This window comes from Stegodyphus dumicola, chromosome 7 (assembly GCF_044657685.1).
Source record: "Stegodyphus dumicola isolate Sdum_Otavi_A_Nest chromosome 7, ASM4465768v1".
Classification (NCBI taxonomy): Eukaryota; Metazoa; Arthropoda; class Arachnida; order Araneae; family Eresidae; genus Stegodyphus; species Stegodyphus dumicola.
In genome coordinates this window covers 30461513-30484632 of record NC_140774.1, presented here as the reverse complement: position 1 = coordinate 30484632, position 23120 = coordinate 30461513, and the positions used below count along the sequence as shown (strand labels likewise).

Sequence of the window (23120 nt, the reverse complement as noted above, 5' to 3'; positions counted from 1 at the left end):
AATGTTTGATAACCTTCGGCGTTGAAAGACAGACACGGACGAAGTATGCAGTCTAAAATAAGCAGCAAAGAAAAGACATATAAAACTGTAAAACAGATTGCTTCAGACGAATGTGCCCACCAGCGGCCGAGCGGTAAAGTCGCTGAACACTGGTAGTTCGGCCTGAGGTTCGAATCCCGCGAACGGGCTGGCTGCATGGGCGTTTTCGTGGTTTTCCCCATGTGTAACGTGTATACGAGCCAGTTTCCCTTAGAAAGTCCTCCACGAAGGCACCCCTCCCCTTAGGCAGATAGCCCTCGAGGCTTTGCAATAATCACACACACACACATAATCACACACTCAGACGAATGTATACGGATATTGCATATGCTATGATCGAAATCGAACATGAAAACAATCACTAATGCTTTTTTAATGCAACAATGAGACAGCGACGATGACGACGGAACAGCATCTAATGGCTATTGTCATCGTTTCGACTTTCGGGTCAGAGCGAAACTCTTATGTGGAGTGGACCGCGACTACAACTTATTGTACCGCTTGGAAACTGGTGTTTACCATTACTACAAACCATCAGCTGAACACAGTCACGAAACTCTTTTTGCGGCTGCTTTAAATGATGAAAATTGAGCATGCAGGCTGGTGAATTCGGCGGTCAATTTTAGTAAATCTATTATTTTAAGAAAAAAATTCTACAGCTTTCTTATGCGAAATCCAAAGCGTCCTCTTTTAAGAGGAAGTTTATGTACTTGTGAAGGGTGTAAAATGGAAGATATCGATTGCTTACCTCTTAAAAACACTTCTTAACTGAAAATGACACCAAAGTTCAAGATAAAATACAGAAAAATATTCAGGAACATCTCAACAGCTTTGAAAGATATGTATTTGTTCATTCAGGCAACAGCTTTGAAAGATATATCTGAACCATTAGTTTTCGACAGTTCAAGAGAGAACGCGTAATGACTTTAAATGTATGATTCTTGTATTCAGCAAAATACGAGGTTCTCATAGATTTAAATCTCAAAGCCGGGGCCGGCAGAAGCGGGTCTGCAAGGCCTTCTTCGCAGGCGGACGCCGCCTTAGAGAGGGGCGCCGATCAGCCGACGAACATAGGTCTTTTTTTGGGTTTTAATGCAAAAGAATGTGCACTTACCAGAGAAGAAAAATAAATGTACCTTGAACTCTACACAGGACAGGGACCATGGGCGTTTGCTCCCCTTACCTTTCCTCTCCAGCCCACACAAATACCTTGCCACCCATCCAATCAGTCGATAGGTACAGTGTCACACAAAGAAGTTCGAGTTCCAAAAGCCGTGGGAATTCAAGATGTGAGCAAGTATAATCTTGGTAACAGCGTATACCGACTACGCACGCAGACATTGTGCACTACTCAAAATAACTCTTCTGAGCACCTAGTACCATATAATGATCCTTTTCCACGTGGTTACAAAGCCACGTGTTATATATCATCTACACATTCCTTCTTCGTATTTATTGAGTGGTTGGCGAAGAAAATTTTCGATGTACAACAACTTACTACTATTGAAAAAAATCGATTTGATGAAGTACATACTTATTTTATTTTGCTTAATACAATTTATATTTATCCTTATTTAATCAATTTTATTATATTTTTATTTAAAATGTGTACAGTGAAATACGGCTTTCTTTCCAGTTTGTACAGAAAGGCAGAAAGGATATAAAAGGCCGCTTGAGGAGCTTACCCATTAGGCACGTAGGCAGAGGGGCCCGAGGTAAAGAAGTTTTATATTCAGGTATTTTCGTAAAACGCTAAGAATCTTTGTTAGATTTTTAATATTAAGTTGGCTTCTGAGACTTCGCCTCATACCCTGCTGGGGAATGCTGCATCGGGCCCTCTGAGGACAAGACCTTGTTCTTCTCGTTAATAGTTGAAATTTTAAAATTTGATTAATTCCCTCGAGCTAAAAACAGAATTGTCTACATTAGTCATTTAAGTTTGGGTTTACAACACACAGTAGAATTCCTGCCAGTTGTAAACGTATATATTTTATCGATTTTGTATATTAGCAAAACATTTTGCACTTTCATCCTCTACATTTTTCCAATTACGTGCCTCGTACGCATTGTTCCCCCTCCCTCTCGTTCTTTGGAGAAAATCTGAATCCGCTCAACTAGAAGGCATTTCAGATGTTAAATTTAATTTTACGGGTATTTTTAATGGTTGTTTCTTCAAAATGTAACGAATAGTATTTAAATAGAAAATTGAGCTTCAAAGTACCACAGGAGGATGGTTCTATCTGTTGCTAAGATATAAGGTTGTATGCCTCCAACGGGAAAATCGATGTTGCAACCGAAAAATGTTGCCGCTCTTCTGCGACAACATCTATTGATTCCATCTTTATGAGAATTTTGGAGAAGTTAAACTTGATTGTGGGCAGTCCATTTTTAGATATTGCCTGTGAATTACATGTCCAAACATCTGCGATTTTGTCTGTGATGCTTTTTACAAATTTGGCTTTTGTTGACAGGTGATATAGTATTAAAACAAATAACAAAACAATAAATTATTGGAAGCATTTACAAGATTGAGAACAGTAATAACAAAAATTAGAATTTTACAATAATTCAATTATAAAAGATCATGCAATAGTGCAGTGCGACATCAAAAAGAAAGATAAGTACAGGGGAACGACAACTTCACATAAAGCTGTTGAATGTGCTGGTGTACAAATGGATTGAGGTAAGACTTAGCTGCTGGTTGGGGAGAGAGAGGTTTCGGGGTCATTTGTACACGGAGCTTTTGGCAAGCATTTAAGTTTGACCCATCCACAAGGTCAAACTTTTCTTTATCGTTTGTTAGAAAGATGCTAATTCTTCACCAACTGCTAGAAAAATTTATGATAAAGCTTACTTTTTTTTAGTTTTTCATTATCTTCTTTTTATTTTTTATTTATTTATTTATTTTTTTACTTTTTATCTTTATTCTATATTTAGCAGATGTCATGGTTTATTTTAAAAGAAAGATTAGATATTTAATATTTAGAATTTTTAAATTTAAATTTCAGTGTGAAATTTTGATAATATGAAAACAAAGAAGAAACCATTCCGTGTTCAGAATCATAAACGCAAAGCTGAGAAAGATGCTGCCCTTCAGAAGCAGGCAGACGCAATGTCTCATTTCATAAAGAAGATGAAGACTACTTCGGATGTAAATGATGTTCACATTGAATCAACATCAGAATTAATTACAAAAAACAGACATCATCCAGCCAAAGAACAACACCTACATTGGATGAAGTTATTGAAAGGACTGATGAAACTCCAAAAGAAGGGAATGATGATGCAAGCATGGAATTGAACTAGCCGGAAGTTAAAGATTAGTGATACATATTAAAACAGAAAAATGGAAAACGGAGAATTATTTCCCCGTACATGACTATTATATTACATAAGTAAAAATTCTGTTTTTTGCTTCTGTTGCAAGATAGATTGACAGTAGTAGCCTTGTAAAAAGCTATAATGATTGTATAAAGCCTTGCATAGGCATGAGACTAGTCGAACATATATGAAATATTTCTTAAAAAGGAAAAAACTTGAGAAAAATTTGAAAAATAAAACAAATGATTCCCAAACACAAGAGATGTATAAAAATGAAACAAAAACTTTGGTCAAATGTATTAGGAAGACTGATTGAGATCACAAAATTTCTTGGCAGCCAGAATTTAGCCTTTCGAGGCTCATCTGATGAGCTGTACCAAAAATACAACGGAAACTTACAACAAAAATACAACGGAAAATACAACTGTCGAACTTTGCAAACAATTCCATTAAAAATAATGGAATTGTTTGCAGAGTTCGACCCAGTTATGGAATTTCACATAGAAAGAGTACTACGACCTAAAGGTAGCAGCAGCAAAGTCATTATCTAAGCAAACTTTCTTTCGCTAGTAATCGAATTCAAGTCATTCAGATTACAGGATTGATGCGCTGATTGCTATTTCACAAGAGCATGTTGTAAGATATGTTATGTTAATTAACCAGATATTATAATTTAAGTTTTTACTATAACTTCTCTTTTCCGTAACCCTCACCAGGATGCAATGTTTAAGTCAGTTTTTGAGTGTTTTATATATACTCCTTATGGCAGTGGCCCTCAAAGCTTAATTTTCTACCGCCCGGTTCTGCCGTTAATATTTCCGCTTTAGCCGTTTTGCTCGATGACGTTCATACACATCATTTAAGTTTTGAGCCAGCTTAAGTAGACCAGCTCGTGTAGTCTCCAACTACGATATGCTTAATTTGAAGTTTCAAATTAAGCATATCGTAAATACCAGCAAGTAGCGTAGTTTATCTGTACGCATAAGTTGTGTTTTCTGTTCATTTCAAAAGTTAAATGAAAGGTTATTTAAAATTGTTTAAAATTTGTTGTGATATTTCAGACAAATCGAAAATTCGCCTGTCTGTCCAGTAGGGTTTGAAAGACTTAATATTACACGATGAGGACTCCGTAATGTAGAACGAATATATGCCTACAACATGATTTTACATAGGTGATTTTCTTTTCACGGATATATTAAGGACGCTATGAATATGCCTCTTCTACGTTTAAACCTTCTAGTTTTACAGCAGGGTATTCAGACAGCCTCAAATGGTTTTATTATGAAGTTTACAACAACATTTCAATTACAGTCTAAATAATACCGCATAGTAAGCGCTTCATAAGGGGTAAAACTTTGATATTTCTCATGTCCTTATATATATATATATTAGTAAAACGTGTGGTATTGTAATTAATTTTGCAAAGTCTTCATAAGCGTTGGGTAAACATTGATATTTTTCCTGTCCACAGACACTTTTAATGGTACCTCTATATTGTATCGTAAATAATTACGGTGGAACCTCAGAGTAATGAATACCTCTCATTGCAGAAAAAAAGTCTAAACAAAAAACATCCTGGGTGACGAAAGATGTCTCAGCAAACACAAAAGCCGGCGACAAGTTATTTTTCGAATATGTTTTCAGGTAGCAGCTGACACGATACTAATGCTCTGGAAAAATCATTGTTATATTCTCCATTGCTTAATTCTCATTGATAAAGTCTGGCAAAAAATGACTCAAGAGGAATTCAGCCTGCGAAAACTGTGGATAGTTTCTAGGAAGTGACTTTGAGAGCTTTCATACTGAAAACATTTCTGTTACCGATGTTACTGTGTTTCTCGGCAAATAAAGATGTTGAGAAATTAAGACTATAAAGGTGAAACGCAACTGAGCAACGCAGCATTGAAACACAATTGGAGAGGAAATGTCTTCAGAAGAAGAAAAAAATTAAGATTATCCTAACTCCTTGACAAGCAACATTTTGTAAAAATGGGATAAAAGTAAAGTTGCATGGAATGATTTCATCTTGATAAAGCCGCAGAAGGCCACTGCATAAGCATTTTCAATGCCAATGCCAGGTCTCGTTTTAGAATCATTTTAAAATGTACTAAGTTGAAAATTCCAATGGACAAGTATTTAATGAGACCCTGCGAGTCTCAGGCAGATTAGAGTGCTGCTAAAAGACAAAAAACAAGTCTAGGAAGACAGCTATCTCCTTTTTTTATGATGAAGGAATCCCGATCCAAACAATAATATGTTTCCTATATCGTCAATTTGTACAGTCATTATGTTATTTTGATGCAGAAGATATGAAAAATGAGCAATGCCCTCGCCGGGAATCGAACCTAGAACACTCAAATACGAGCCGAGTGTGCTACCGTTCCACCACTAAGGCAGGCTCGAGGAGGGAGAAAATATCTTATATATTACCCCCTTTCAAAGGTAGACTGGGGATAAGGAGATCCAATCACCAAATCCTGGTGTTGACCAATTATTTTCCACTCGGTTTGTAGAGTCATTGCGATTTTTTGGAAGCCAGAGAGATGAAAGGTTAACTACCGCCTTCGCCGGGAATCGAACCATGGACCTCTGGAATACCGACCCAGCGTCCTACCGTTACACCACGAAGGCCGCTAGGAAAGTGGGAGAAATACCTTATATACTCTCCTTTATAAAGGGCGACTAGGGTTTTAAGGGACATAGTCGCCAAATCCTGGGTGCGGAGAATCATCATCCACAACCCTTTTAGTTCGGGCGCCACTTGTAGAGACATTGGGATTTTTCGGAAGCCAGAGAGATGAAAAGTTAACAACCGCCTTCGCCGGGAATCGAACCAAGGACCTCTGGAATACCGGCCCAGCGTGCTACCGTTACACCACGAAGGCCGCTAGGAAAGTGGGAGAAATACCTTATAGGTTTAGTTCGGGAGACACCGTAGAGTGTCGTTAGGTTATTTTGAAGCAGGAGGCATGAAAACTGAGCACTGCCCTTGCGCGGACTCGAACCTAGACCTCTAGAATATGCTTCGAGTATGCTTACCATTACATTATGATAGCATGCTAGAAGGATGGAGAAAATGCCTAATAAATTTTCCTTGACAGATAAGTTAAATACTATACAGTTTTTGTTTATTTTGGTCTATTTAGTACTGCATTTATCTTTTTTGTCTTATTTAATGATTTCTATTGGTTTTATATTATGAACTTGGATACAAAGTACTGTTGTAAAATCTTCAATAAGCACACACGTATGCTCCAAAAATGGATTAATTGTTTTACATTATTTCCGATGGACAATATAATTTCAAATTTACGAGCATTTTGAATTATAACCGGCTTTCATGGGGTGTTATACTATTCGTATTCTCTTTATATTGTACTTTATACTAGCTGTGCTACCTGGCTTTATTCTTTCCGAATTGCATTATACCAATGTATCCTTTGCCTTAAATAAAAGCAATGGGAAAGTTTCTAGAAGAGCAGAATCGATGTAATTTAAAAATCTACATATTTCTCATCTGAAGCTTCCGTTCTTCTCTCCTAATCCTCCATAAATCAAGGCTTCTCATTTTTCATTCACAATTTAAAGCTACTACAAAATGACCGTGAAATTTTCACCACCTGAACGCCTCCCAGATAGCGGAGGAGCAAAAAACTGATTCTCCATACTTGGTTTAGAAGGCATTGTCTCCTTTCGTCTTTCGACTGTGTCAGTTGCCAGGTATAGCATAAAACAAAACGGCTTCTTTCGCACAAAGCTTCCACCACATGGCAGAAGAATCGTCTGCGTTTTTACAGCAGCGAAACAGTGCAGAAGTTTGAAAATTCAATCACAACTTCCAAATCGTCTTGCCAACAGCATCGCGTATTCCGAGGTAAGCTTTATTTTTTCCCTCTGAAGTTCGTCTATCCTCGTATGCGGAAAAATTCTTTCCGAACTTTCGGATCAATTAAAATACTGAATTATTATTGAAATAAAATACTAAATTTTATTCTAGCAAGAATTTTTACGAAAATATAATTAAACTGAAGAACTGAAATTAAATTAAATTGAAATGGATTAAAGATTTAGCATTGATTTATATATTTACTTTTTAGTATTCACATTTCTTTGCAGTTTGTTATGTCAGATTTTAGTCATGTTTTCAGCGGAGACTGAAATAATTATTAACAAGATTTATGTGAACGAATTCGGAAAACTAATTTAATTTTCCAACAGTTTGCATTTTTGAAACAGCTTAGTAGTCAAGTACAATTTCTAAAAAATGGTGCTATATTTTTGTGCTTTCTATTCCATTGCTATATATTTAGAATAGAATCATAATTATCCAGCAGGATTTAAGCTCCAAGTATGATATTGGTAAGTTATTTAGTAACACTCAGGTATAATTTACACATATATATAAAGTATATTCCTAAATAAATCCATTCTTACAGCCAATTTCCAGACTGTCACTTATTAATTAGTAAATGATATTGTAATTTAAATGTTGTAATTTAAATGTTTGCATTTTCTGCAGTTTGCAGGTAAAGAATTTGAAAGAAACCAAACGTACACCAAAGCGGCAATTTGCAATATGTAATAAAAAATAACACTTATTTTTTACTTCATAAAGTAAAATTTGAAAATTAATATATTTAAATAATTTTCTTTTATACATTGCCTGAAACACTGACAGATCTAAAGGGCTAAAATTAATTAATGTTAATTAACTTTAATTTTGTTGAAAATGTTTGACATATTTTTATTTTTTGATGGGAATATTTGTAAAACTATTCTTGCTGAAATGATTAAGAAAGAAAATAAATTATGAATGCAACTTTAAATATGTGTAATACAAAGCCCGATTAAAAGAGTCTGGGGTTGCAGGCAGAGCGCGCTTCAGGGCTTTTCATAACACTTACTTATTCTGCTTTAGTAGGAGAAAAAAAGATCACGAGAAGTTGTAAAGTGTTTCTTGGTAGAATTTGAGATTTTAAGCTAATTTTTATAGGTCTAATCTGTAATTAAATCTGTGCACAAATGAGAGTTTCCTTTAGAATTTGAGATATTAGGCTAGTTTTTCGAGTCTAATAAGTAATTAAATCTGTGTATAAATGAGAACTTCCTTTAGAATTTGGGGTTTTAGGCTAGTTTTTACGAAATAGCGAAATTTACTTACCACTTTATTTTTGATTCGATGTCTTGTACGCTTACATTTTAAAATTTCTAGTAATTAAATCTATGTATAAATAAGGCTTTCCTTTAGAATTTGGGATATTAAGCTAGTTTTTACAGACCTAATCAGTAATTAAATCTGTGTACAAATGAGTTTCCGTTAGAGTTTGGGATTTTAAGCTAGTTTTTACGAGCCTAATCAGTAATTTAACCTACATACAAATGAGTGTTTCCTTTAGAATTAGGGATTTTAGCCAGTTTTTATGGGCCTAATCGGTAATTAAAGTGTACAAATGACAGTTTCCGTTAAAGTTTGGGATTTTACGCTAGTTTTTATGGGCCAAATCAGTAATTAAACCTATGTATAAATGAGAGTTGTAAATAATCAAGAACGTTGTTGTTACGTAGGCTTACTTGTCTGAGCTGTAATCAACCCAAGCCCACGAAATTCCTCGTAGCAAGGAGCGAAAGATTACTCCTGTCGTTGGCAGCAGCTTTGAAAACCTTATACAGGTGACAGTGCGGTTTAGCTCAGTTCCTCCCTGCCAATTTTGATGGAGAGCACCCCGGGGGACGGGTCCGAGAGTTTCTCACCCCACTCCCTTTCCACCAAACCACCCGAGATGATTTTCGTCTCGCCGCATATTTAGAGGGCCGCTATGCCGCACCGAACTTTATACATTTACAAACATCCATGTCTTCTCCGGGATTCGCACCCGGTCGCTTCGACATGGCAGTCAGCGACGCTAATATATCGGTTGGGCGGCTATAATCAAGAATTCATCAGTTTAATTCGAAATGTGTCATGTTAACTTAAAGAAACCATTTCTCATATGCTTTATTTCCTGTTTACATACCTCGAACGGTCATACAAAAGGTCACAATTTTCCTACTTTAAATTTTTTAGTGGTGTCATCTGGTCAAGTGTAATAAATATGAAAAAACAATGGAATAAATTTGATAGTAAAAAATTAAAGGCTAGTTTTATTGTGGATCTCCGTATAATTTCACACATTGAGCTCAAAACTATGTACTTAATAACAATTTAACTCTTACTAATATTGCATTATTTAAATACATATATTAGAAATTCCTCTTTGAATTTACCAAAAAATAGGTTTACATTTTTAATCGGTTCAATAATGATTCCCGAAATCATGTCTCTCTTACAAATCACTTTATATTGTCGACTTTATTTAGATATACAATATATTTTATACTTATATACTTAACCATACTTTTATTTCAGTAACACAGTTATGCTTCCCCTATCTTATATCTGATAAGATTTCTTTTTTCGGATAAATTTCATTATTTCTGATAAAAACTTCACGATTAGAAAAACGAAGATTTCTCGTTGTTCTCTCCCCTTGGAAATATTGTTTGAATCATTCTTGCATGGTATAGCCTTGGATATCATCTAATCTCGTTATTGTTTACAATATTTTAGCTCTTTACTCATAGAATATTATTAATTAGTATTTTACTATTTTGTACATTTTTATTCGTCTAACATTCCTTCTTTATCTGCATCATTTCCACGTTTCATTAATCATCACGTACGATGATGTTTAGCAACTGGGAAGTTTTCTCGCCACCTTGGGATATTTTGTAAGCTGATATTTTATCATTACTAAATTTTATCATTAATTTTTTCCCTCCGCAGTATTTTGCACGGTAGATGGCCCAGTTGGACCAATGAGTCAAAAATTACACCCATAGAAATATCTCTGCGTAGATTAAATTGATTCCTTTTAACCTCCGCTTACTTATGATACCCTAAACAATCATCTTTAGAAGGTCTTTCTTATGTTTTTTAATGTTTGTTCACCATTAATAACATTCAACTGTAACTTCGATTAGATGATGATGGTAACCTCATCACTATCGATACATCATAAATATGATTTTTGGTGCCAAAGATATAAAGGATAACAGTCATAGAGTTCCGTATTCTACTCTTCAGTCTTCTCCTTATGGTTAAATACTTGAAGGTATTGCTCGATTAAAAAAATCTTAGAGTGTTATTAAATACAAAGATAGGAGCTGATTCATTCTCCAAGCTCACATTCCGAAATCACTAGACATTCATTATGTTTAAGCAGGCCCAAGGCTAGACATTTTGCCAATAGTACAATCTGTGCGAATTCTGAGTTCCTTTGCCCAGTGTCTCCGTAAATTCTAAACATTATATCGTCCCTAAATACTGCTTCCCAGTGCCTTCTCTAAATTCTAAAAATTCTGCCAGTGCTAAATTTTGCTTTATGCTTCTCTAAATTACAAAAATGTTCCCACCCCTAAAATTCTGCCGCGCTTATAAGGTAGCAGACGTTCAGATTACGATCATTGTGGCATGTTTCTAATTATTAAATCAAGGTATACAAAAGGTTGTATAATATGTATCTTCAAAGTATAGAGACGTTTACAGTTGCGTAAGATCAAATTTATTTTATTCGGCTTTATAATTGCAATTAAATTTGAGTTTTAGTAATTTATATGTCTGAAATGAGAAAATTCTTCAAAAAGAGGAATTCATTCGAAGTCATTTATCAAGTGTGTGTGTGTACGAATAATACTAATTAAACTTTTAAAATAAACTTCAGAGGTTAACGAATTGGAACATTAAATGAAAAGAAAAAATTAGTAAATGTCATACATCATGTTGTCACAAACAATGCGTGCGGAACTTCAGATTGCCACTTAACCTCTTTTTCAAATTATTATTCATCCAGAACACGATTAATGATGGTGATATTTTGAATCCCCGCTTTGTTTCGATTGTCATCTATTGCATATTTCTTATAATATAAATAAAATCCTTGGTGCCATTTGCCCTTTCGCTATGCTTATCGGAAAGACAAAGAAAGGGACTTGCTACTTAATTATACACCAAATGAAAAACAATTTCTGTGGTAGTTTATGTTTCTTATTTTCTGACAAGCAAACGGATACCTATCAAGCAATTAGTTAATCTGCAAAATCATTAATTACATATTGAAATAATGCTGTCATTCGGCGCATGTTTTATTTTAAATTTACAAACTGGCTTAAAAAAGATGAACGAATTCTTACATAACTTAACTGATTGTTATGATTGTCTCGGTAACTTTAATGGATATACAGTAAAAGCAAATATTTGGCTTTTAAAGCCTAAGTGAAAAATGCGCCGCCCAGACGGGAAAGTGGTTAGTAACTCTGACTACTACACCTAAAAGCCCGAGCTCGAATACCGGAGAAGGCATGGATGTAAATTGTCTGCCTCTTCATTGGAGTAACAGCAGCCATCTGTTAATTGCCCTCCATAATAAAATGACCACCGCTTAGCAGTGGCGAAAGTCTAAAATGGCTAGGGCCTGCTATAAAAAAAAAAAGTAAAAAATGCCATAAGCAAAAAATTATATGTGTATACGGAAGAAGTTGTACTTGAGTACTTTTTATTAAGCAGATAAAAGGCTGCTGAAGACTAAATATAGGATGTGATTGCAAAAGTTCCACTGCTGCACTTGGAAGATCAGCTATATCTAATTAAATACATATTTCAATAATTATGCTATCTAATTATATTCTTTCATTCAATACATATTAACAATTAAGTTGAAGATTCGTTAGAATTTTTTCATGCTGGATCATGTGAAAAATGTGCAGCCTCGCCAGGACTCGAACCCTGGGCCTCTCGAATACGCGTCATTATGCTTCCAATTACACCACGAAGGAATGCGGAAAAGAGGAAGGAAACACCTTATAAAATAATTACCTAATTTCATTGCTACAAAATTCATTATATATTATATTATGTTTGCAGCGATTAATACAGATTATTAATTAATTATTAATAATTTCGATTAAAGCAGTAATTGATAATTCCGCTAAAATTTTGATACACATTCATAATTAAAATTAATAATTCCGATTTGATACACATTCATAATTAAGAATTATTTAATTCAATACCTAAATCAGTAACTATAACAAAAATACAAAATGTTTGTGATAATTACTGAATTTTTTATTACTTTAGGACAATATGCATCTGCATTTTATGCGCATGATATTCCAGAAATGTTGAACACAAAATTGAAAAAAATACATACATATTTATATATAGTGAGTCATTCCATAAATTCGTGCGCACTCTTTGGTAAATTTTTAAATAAAATAAAGAAACACAATTTAACATTTTAATCAATTATATATTTTCTTCCATTATCTATTATCTATTATTATTGTCTCGCCATCTTACAGGCTGCTTTTTATGCCATTGCTGTAGAAAGTCTCTAGTTTTGATGCAAAAAAGCTTGAAAGTTCATTGTGTACATCCAGTTTAGAATTTAATTTTTTTCCCATTAAAAATTTTTGTAAGGCAAGAAATAAGTGAAAATCACTTGGGGCAATATCTAGGGAGTAAGCAGGATGTAGCAAAAGCTCCCAATTAAATTCACTCATTTTGTTTTAGCGTTGTTCGAGCCGTATGCGATATAGCGTTATCATGATGAAACAACACTTTCTTGACATTCACCAATCGTGGGCGTTTTTTGATCAATTCTGAGTTTAGACGGCAAAGTTGTTCACTATAAACTTCTGAATTAATCGTTTGATTTGGTTCTAACGGTTCAAAACGTCCTGAACGGGGTTAATCATCCATGCTGCTTTTTCCAACTTAAATTTTTTAAAACCATTTCTGATCAGTCCTTTACACTAACAGAGCCTTCACCGTGTACACTATTAATTTTTATCGCTGCAAATCTGACAGATTCACCACGCGAAAATAAAAAATGTAGCACAGCACGTTTGTACTGATTCTCTATATTCATCTTCTATGGGTACTAAAAGATGTTCAATATTTACAAAAGTTGGTGATGAACTGAATAATATGTTAGTCGAACAATGACAAGTTTCAACAGGTTCAAAATTGTACTGTTTTAGTAAACGCGTCATAGTGAATTCCACGCATACTCTTAATGCGCACGAACTTATGGACTGACCCGATAGAATAAATTTTTAAATTCCCTTTTTCACTCTCCTTTAATTATGAAGACTTATTTGTTGTCTACAATTTCCGCTGCATTATTCGTTATTTTAATCTTGATCGTTAATTTCAGTTTCCTCCTAGGACATTTTTTTTTTTTTTTTTTTGTTTGTTTTTCAGACTAGTTATGTATTTATTTTAAAGCTTGAAATTTTGTCCAGATGCCATAAAGTTAACATTTTAATCAATTATATATTATTATTACTTAGACAACGCGACAGAGCATGACGCTGGATACTACTGCATCAAAGCAATCGTACTGCATGGAAAGCAGAATTTAAATTGCGCCTGAGCCCTTCGGAGTCCGGTATTTCAGAGTGGCTTATTCCGGGTGGTTTATGAGTTTATCATTCGGCAGCATAAACCAATTTTTTTCCGCTTTTCAAAGAGCCACCAGTAGCCGAGCAGTAAAGTCTCTAAGCACTTATAATCCGACATGAATTCCAGGCGAATGGACTGGTTGTATGGAAATCCCCTATGAAAGCACCCCTCCATTAGGAGATAGCCCTCTCTTGATTTGCAGTAATGAAGTAAACCAGACCAAACCTTTTGCCTTTCAAATTGAAAATTCTTAACCTGAGCGTATTATGCATAGATAACATCTAAGCGAGAACTTAGATGACCAGATAAACACTAAACAATTAATCAATTGGTAGAAGTTTTCTCCAAAAGTGATTCTGTTTCCTTCGTTGTTCAAATTTTATAGATGGCATGCAACTGAAGATTGCAAACTGTAGAGACATTAGGATTTTTAGAAGCCGGAGAGGTGAAAAATTAGCAAACGCCTTCGCCGGGAATCGAACCACGGACCTTTGAAATACCGGCTCAGTGTGCTGACCACTACACCACGAAGGCACGCCAGGATGGTGGGAGAAATATCTCATAAAACAAAATAGATCGGTATATAGATGTATCTAGGAGGATTAACTTTTAACCAAAATTTCCGTTTTTTTATTATATTTAAAATATTATTTCTTTTAAATATGCGTAGAAAATATATTACTTGAAAATCTTCTATATCTATGAAATAATTTCCGAATTTTTAGCTACCGATTTCTGATCTGATTTAAAACCGAATACACGTTTTCAAAATTAAATTACGTAATATAGAGAAAGGAAAGTATTTTTGTTTCGTTTATAAATTTCCAGTGCAAAATAATAATAATAAGACTTAAGTCTGCTTCATTACAGTAGACGAAAAACAAAGAGCAATAAACAATTATGTCATCAAATGGTTGAATAAGTAAACGGAAATCATCCCCTGCGGGTGATTTACGAACATTTATTGTTATGTTAGTTATTTATATGGAAAGATACAAGTAATACTAACGTTTTAGTTTTTAAAAGTTGTCGAAGTTACGTCTATTTGCCTCCAACACAGAGATATTTCATTTAACGTTTAGAAGAATAAAGTATTTTCAAACTGTGAATGCATGGCTCGCCATCCTTGTCAACTTCAGACAGACAAATGACCGGCACAATTGTATTTGACAGCTTTTCAAAACGATGGATAAACTTTATTTCTATTGGGAGAAAAATAAAATTAAACGCAAAAGTATTTTGACAAAACTAAAAGAGGTAAAAAAAAAGTTCATCAGACTCATTTGTGTCTAAGCGTAAGTGTTTTCATTCACGTTTTCTATGATGTTTTGTTACGTAACAAGAAATGTGAAAAAAAAAAGGCAGATGCTTCCTGCCTTATTCTGTGCAATGTAAGTGTTAGTCAGCAGTCATCGACCTCACGCTGTTGGTCAAAATTAAAAGATATTGAAAGAAATAAAACTTAATTGCCACTAATTTAAAAATGATTAAAAACAATTTGCATAGAACATTGTAGAGACATTAGGTATTTTTTGGAAGCAGGCCAGATGAAAAATTAGCAAACGCCTTCGCCGGGAATCGAACTACGGACCTCTGGAATACCGGCCCAGCGTGCAGAACCATTACACCACGAAGGCACGCTAGGAATGCGGGAGAAATACCTTATAACATAATTAAACTTAAATTACAATGTTTGCCCGTTGATTAATCTCAAAATATCGAATTAAAAGCCAAATTTATGGATATTTAAAATTGATGGGAAAATTAACTTCCCTGTTTTACAGCAAATCTCTTTTTAATACAGTGCAGTTTCATCTCTTTAATACAGTGTTAGAATACATCTCTTTAATACAGTGTAGTTTTCTTTAATACAGTGTAGTTGTGACAGAAATGCCGACCTAATATCTTGATTATAAAATTTTAAAAAATCTAATGTGTACACCACATTACTTTCCTTATACGGAATATTAAATTATACGCATTTGTTCTTGCATTTCATTTAAACTTATTGGATTGAATTAAATTTACTTGGTCGATAGCACATAAACCACGATAGAATAAATGCACTCTTTAGAATTCACTATATTTGTTTACCATAACGACACTCTGGCCCTAGGTTCACTTAACAGGGTTACATTTCATTCATTTTTTAAGATCACAGATCATCATTCATGTAAAAGGCATGTTGAGGCCTTTATCAGTCTATATTTCTTAGTTCCTAATGGCATAAAGATGAGAAAAAAAAATCCGAACAAGCGGAAAGTCTTAAAGCATAGGGTGCGGATCTCATAAAAGAAAGAAGTACGTCAATGATCGTCAGTAATAGCGTATCTTTGGAGTGACGTTCATGTGGCGCCATCTGATGCCATGAGATAAACCTGCTATATCCGGTACAAAAATCTTCTTTGCAAAGTACAAAATAAAAACTTGGTTAAATATGAATAAAATATGAAACTTATTTAAATGAAGTAAATGAAAAAATATTAGATAATAATAAACAAGCCCTACCATTTAGAATTATGATGGATAGTGCCAGGTCTTTTATGAATTTGCTCTGTGACGTAGTCATAATTGCCTAATTTCTTAATGATTTCCTTGTTGTGTTGATCACATTTGAGGAAGAATTTATGCGAGAATTTTAGAATTTCTGAGTCTGTAGGTTTATTCCTAAAGTCATTATGCAGAGTGGAGTTTCTTACAAAACAGGGAGCATTGGCTATGATTCTCAATGCTGTATTTTGTATTCTTTGAATTTTCAATCTGTTCGTACGAGCGATAGCCGCCCATGCTGGAGAAGCATAGAGTAGTATAGGTCTTATGGCTTGTAAATATAAAATTCTTTTAGAGTCGATGCTAAGAGTTGAGTGTCTGCTTATTAATGCATAAACGCTTCCAATAGCTTGTTTTGCTTTCTTGCAGATATAATTGACGTGATTTTGAAAGGTTAATTTTCTATCTAAGTGAACATCTAGGTATTTGACTGAGGTATCACGTGCTATTTCAATATTATTAAGTTTGATATTTTCACGAAGCTTTCTGGTGGGGTGTTTTTGAAAATAAACCACAATAGATGTTTCAACGTTGATTTTTATCTTCCAGGCTTCAAACCATGGATACGTCTTATCAAGGACTGCTTGAAGTTTGAAGACGGATTTTTTAGAATTCAAAGATTTGTTTAAAATCGCGTATCATCGGCATAGCATGCCATGAGGGCTTCTCTAGGATAATTAGGGATATCGTTGATGTATGTATATGTTGAAGAGCACAGGTGCTAAAATACCACCTTGTGCTACACCTGCAGTGATGTTTTTAATTTCAGATAAGGAATTTTTAATTTTAACTTGGAAGGTGCGCGAGTGAAGATAACTAGCTATGAGAAGAATGATTTTTGGTGGAAATTTATATCCCATTAATTTTATGAGTAGACCTGGATGCCAAACTCTGTCAAAGGCTTTTTCTATTGTCGATGAATATTCCCACGACAGTCTCCTTTTTGTTAAAGCTTTCCCCGATATGCTCAACTATACGGGTTCATTGCTGTGTAGTAAAGAACCATGCCTACAGCCAAACTGGTGATCTCTAATGATGTTATGATCTTCTATGAAGGTATTGATTCTATTTATGATGAGATGTTCAAATAATTTTTCTAAAGCTGAGAGTAAGCTAATAGATTGATAATCTGAAGTTTCAAAACCGTTTCATTTTTTAACTCAGAATGCACAAAATTTATATCAAGAATTATTTAATCGTTGCCACATGCTCTATTCAAATAATATAATAAATCTAAAACGATGTATAAAAAAATAATTAAACAACAACAACCAGAAAAGAAAAAAAAAAAGAAAGAAAGAAAAGAAACAGTTTTTCACAGACGATTCAGTATTTTTCATTCAATTAATTCAGTTTTTCACTTCGCGACAAGGCAAAAATACATAAAAACTCAAAATATCTGTATTGAAAATCATAAAGAAATCTTAAACACTTATTTCCTCGAATAAATTCCAGAATGGATTAAGCATGATTTAATTCGCAATAATAAAAGAAGGCGTTATCTTTGTTATTGCGAAGCTTACTTTCTCTAGGTTGGCAACAAATCTACTATTCTGCTGTTTCAAATGTAAACAAACATGGCCGAATGACAAAAATAATTAGGCTTAGCTGCACTTAAACAACTTTTAAATTGTTGATAATTCTAAAAATATTGCATGTAGATTTACTAAAGGCATAAAAACCTTAACCGGAAGATAAGAACTACATAATTCAATCATGTCTTAAAGGGAAAAGAAACAAACATATAAGAATAAAGAAACTTAGATTACTGAGCCAAGTAACAGAGTGGATATATATATATATTTATACATATATTTATATACTTTTGGTGCGACCGATCTTAACCAAAATACGAGGTGCACATCTGCATGTTATAACAATCTTATATACAAAATTTCAACGTTCTGAGGCTACTCGTTTATGAGTTATGCGAGATACGTACATACCTACGCACAGATGCACTTCACTAAAGAATCATACATAGAGATCTAAAACTTCGTCTGCATAGCTGTGACCGGTTACAAAACCTTCATAAAAGATATACAACTCCGTGCGGTTGTTTTCGAAGATTCCACCTCCAAACTAAATACAACCTCTTTGGAACCGAGATCTGTCATAAACAAACAAAAGCAAGTTGCATGTTCTTCTCTCCCTTCAGATCAAAACACGTCTAGAAGCACGGTTCAGGCTATTTCCGGACTTATGTGTAATGAATACACGTAAGTATTTCTCATTCTTCTTGGCTCCATTGAGCATGAGGACGACACCATCTTAGATGGGCTCTTTTGGGAGATGAAGTGAGCGGGACATAAACTGTTGGTCTCTTCGCATATAGTCCAAACTCGTAAATCCTTTGTGCAACAGTACAACGGCTGATTCAAGTTTGTATGGAGCCTGCAGGTCCGAAATTAACTCTCTTACAGTTACTTGACGGTTTTTCAAACTAATAATGACAGAAATAGATCTGTATATATAGCTGTTGCTTTTGGCCTCTTTTCATCGATTGTGTGCTAACTAACTGTTTAAAAAGTGGTTCGAAGTTCTTCATATTATACTTTAAGAGATATTCAGATTCAGGATAATTTCCACTTGTGTTCCTACTTTTGGGGTGTGCCAGTTAACAGCCACTTTGCCACCTAATTCGCATATCATGCTTAACCTATGAGCAAAAGTCCAATTTGCGCTCATTTGCAGAAAATTAACATGAATAATTACATCCTTTAGCATAGGCTAAAAACTTTAATCACTAAGCTTAATTGCTTTTCAGATCATTATTTAATGTTCCGAGTCCCAGTGAGCCATGCCCTCACCGGGACTCGGACCTCTCGAATACGCGCCGAATGTGCTGGCCATTACACCACGAAGGCATGTTAAGAAGGCGGGAGAAATACCTTATATACCCCCTTAAGCCCAAATATTTTATGATTCATGCAGTTTTTCAAAAATAAAGTAATAAATAATATAATAAATAACAAATAATAAACTATTAAAACGTCCTTGATACAAATGAGAAGAAACGCTGAATGAATAAAATGTTATTGAAAAGCCAAAAGTAATAATTGTAAAATTAATTTTAATTTTGAAGGGGAAGTCTAAATCTATATGTATTAATTTTTAGGAATAAACATAATAAAAAATATTAAATATAACAAAATAAAATTGAAACATTAAGTAATAAAAATAATAATGACGATAATTAAAGTGTAACAATAATAATAAGAAAAATAAAAATAAAATATAATAAACTAAAATTCTAAACGTTATACCATATATATAAATTTTTAAAAATAAAAATAATAATAAAATATTAAAAATAATAAAAAATAACGAAATTAAATTCAAACATTAATAATAATAATAATAGTAATTGAAGTCTAACAATAATGAAGAGGAAAAAAATTTTAAATAAGAACAAAATAAAAATAAGAATATAATAAGAATAAGAAAAAATAAAAATAAAATATAATAAAATAACAAAAGCATATAAAAGCAAATAAATGAGAATAAAAGAATTAAAAATGTGATAAAAAGATTGCATGAAAAACATCGCAAAAATAACAGTAAAAGAAAAAATAAAAGCAAAATATTGAGTTTCATCGTTATTTTTCGAGTAAAACATACTTTTTTCGTAAAAGTAATGTAACTGCTGTGGCTTCACATATAGTTTATATTATTTTTTTTTTTGTAATAAACAAGGCATAATCTCAAAATATTTGCTTCTTTCATTCAAATGTTTGAAAAATTGATTATTTTATGTCCCATGTGATTTCTAGTTATCTGTTGAATCTAGTTATCTGCTTTCTAGTTATCTAGTTATCTTCTTTCTAGTTATCTAGTTATCTTCTTTCTAGTTATCTGCTTTCTAGTTATCTGTTGAAATCCTTAAGCCAAAATCCAAGTTGGAAACGTATGGCGATGAAACAAATAAGGCTTCTGAATCATCCATGGTTAGCAACGTTGTCAAGGCACCATTCTGATGATAACCCATCATTGGTGTCACAAAAAACAGAAAGCTGTTATGTATCAAAGTCTTGGGAGAGCTGATAAGATCATGAAAAGAAAGTTGATCGTTCTATGCTTTTCATACCTTATGGTTATGTGTCGAAACTTGATGCCAACGTTCTGTGGACTAAATCCAGTAGGATAAAAACTTCGAGCGACGGAATTAGATAGACGCATGGAAAACTTAGGACCGACTAAATATTAGTCAGTCCAAACATATTGTTGATGGTATCACGATACTGTCATTAGAAAGAAATAAAAATCTGAAAGTCCCAGCATTCTATTTCCAAGCAGATGATACGATGATGTGTGAATACTGTTGCACTATTTGCTGTTCTTCATACCTTATATATTTCTGTTAATGCAACTGAAGTCTGAAGTTGAATGTTGAAAATATAGCAGTGAGGCCAGACATGCACGTTTAATAACGAGAATCGAACTGTCGTAAGTGAAGAGGAGTCGAAATACGTTTCATGAGGTCATGATAACATTCATGTGATAGAAGAAATGAAGGCCTTAAAGTTTCTATTTTCTTCTTATGCTATATTATACGCTTAAGAACGAAAGCAATTGGATCATTTTATACTTTTTTCAATCTCGGATCTTTCTCTATCTGTATCAAAACTCTCAAGTCAAAATTGTAAAAGTGAGGAGTAGAAATTGGTAGGATTCCGGACACCGAACCAGGACTGAACTGTTGTAATGTTGTCAAATCATAACTGATGATGGCTACAATGTCATCAAATTACATGATCATGCTGTTAAACATGTAAGTCATGAAGCATCTGCTGTTCTTTCTTGTTGTTATGATATGCTGCTAGACAAAACTCTGATCGACTATCTCGTGTTTTGCGTAATTTTGTCTCTCTGTTTATGGATCTGTAGCACGAGGCAGTACGATTACGGCTCTAAGAGCGATGACACTCATGAAGCATGCAGGTCTAAATTTTATTACAAACAAAATGCAGTAGAAACACATTTCATGATGGCAAGACCTTACTGTCAAAAAAAAGAGAATAAAAATCACGAAAATTTCATAGTTCTATCTAATATATTATGGTACGCTGAAGAATGAATTCTGTTTGACTCTTTTATATCCTCCTCATGCCTCTGTCTTATTACATCTAAAATCTGAGGTCAAAGATTCAGCAATGAAAGAAATAGTACATAGGCAGTGTCCATAATAAAATGAAAAAGATTGATTATACAAGCATAACATGAACGTTTTAGTAACTAAATTCTCTTAGTTTCACTTGAGACAGATAAATGTTTTCTACCCCTCAGACTGATCTTTTAGCATTTTTCTTTCAGCATTTTTAAAATTATAAAAGGAAATAATGGGACCACTTCTTCTACTTAAGTTAGTCTTGAGTTAGAACTGTTTTGGGGGGTACTGTTTTCGGAGGTATTTTTGACAAGGCAGTTTAGAAATAACAAGGCAGTTTGGAAATAAGTTCATAAAATATTATGAAGCAGGCAATTGCTTCATAATATTAGGAAAGGAATGAAGGATAAAAGATTCCTTGATAATTCACTATCCGTTTGATTGAAAATAGTCATTAGATTCTTCAATGTTTAATATTCAGGATTTACTTGGGTCACAACAAAGTTCAAATCATACTTAAATTAATTTCCGTTTAAAAATATTCAAGATAGGCATTTAGTTTAAATGAAATGTCTTACGAGAATTATCTGAGATGAAGTGTACATTTTTTGATAAATTTCTCTGCACGAACTTTTCTCTGATGATGATTTAATGAATGGCTTTTGACAAACATTCCTCAATATATACTAAATAATATACAATAAATATTAAAATAACTTTTCAAATTTGTGTGCTAAATGTATTTTTCCGCTAGCAGAGTATGGTATAATGGCTTTCTTTAAGATAATAGCAATATTTATTTTTTTAAATAAAAGAAAAGATTCACATTTTTATTTAAAAATTATAACTCGGTAAATATAGGTAACTTATTTCGAAACTTGCTTCTACTGAACCACGAAAGTAGTTTTGTGTATATATTTTTTGCGTAATAAGCAGGAATCAGGATCGACATTTTTACAGTACATTCATAAAAGTTTGGTTTATCCTCTCGAATTTACTATATTAACCATTATTAAATAAGAACAGGTTAAAATAAATATTAAATGAAAATTGTTGTATGGTCCGTTAAGTTTAATATGAGATTATTGAAACGAATTTATAATAATTAAAAGCAAAACAATTTTATAAAACTGAAATGTATGTAAATTTATCTGAAATTATGATTTGAAGCTTCAAACAGTTGTAGTTGAGCGGACTTTTACTTTTTTTTAATGTGAAAGCATTTTAGTAATCTCTTTTTCAGTTTCGAAGCTCTGAAATGTCTCTTGTATTCTGGTGAAATAAGTTGCGTATATTTGTCGCCTAAAGACATGTTTTCTGAGACAGCATCAATAAGGCTCTTTGGAATATCTGGAACTGGTTTCATCTGTTTTCTTTTGATCTCTGATGATGTTTTATACAGAGTGTCAATTTCGTACTTTATCTGATTATTTACTTCCTCTGTGGCAAAAATTTCAGCTTCCTGTTGTTCTCGAAAATTATTATTAGCTTCTTTCTCTCAAGAATTACTTCAAAATAACTTCTTCTTTCAACAAAATCAAAGATTACCTCTTCTTCTAAGGGACAGTTTAATCTCTTTACCTCTTCATGTTCCATTAT

At 33.5% G+C, this 23120-nt stretch overlaps 1 protein-coding gene across 1 annotated transcript in view; it reads left to right on the top strand.

The window, feature by feature from the left end:
* Positions 1–7077: 7077 nt before the first annotated feature.
* Positions 7078–23120, top strand: part of qtc (GRIP domain-containing protein quick-to-court) — a 224451-nt gene continuing 208408 nt past the window's right edge. The window contains exon 1 of the mRNA XM_035351413.2: positions 7078–7234. The gene's annotated coding sequence lies outside the window, so the exon portion shown is untranslated. The remainder of the gene's footprint in view (positions 7235–23120) is intronic.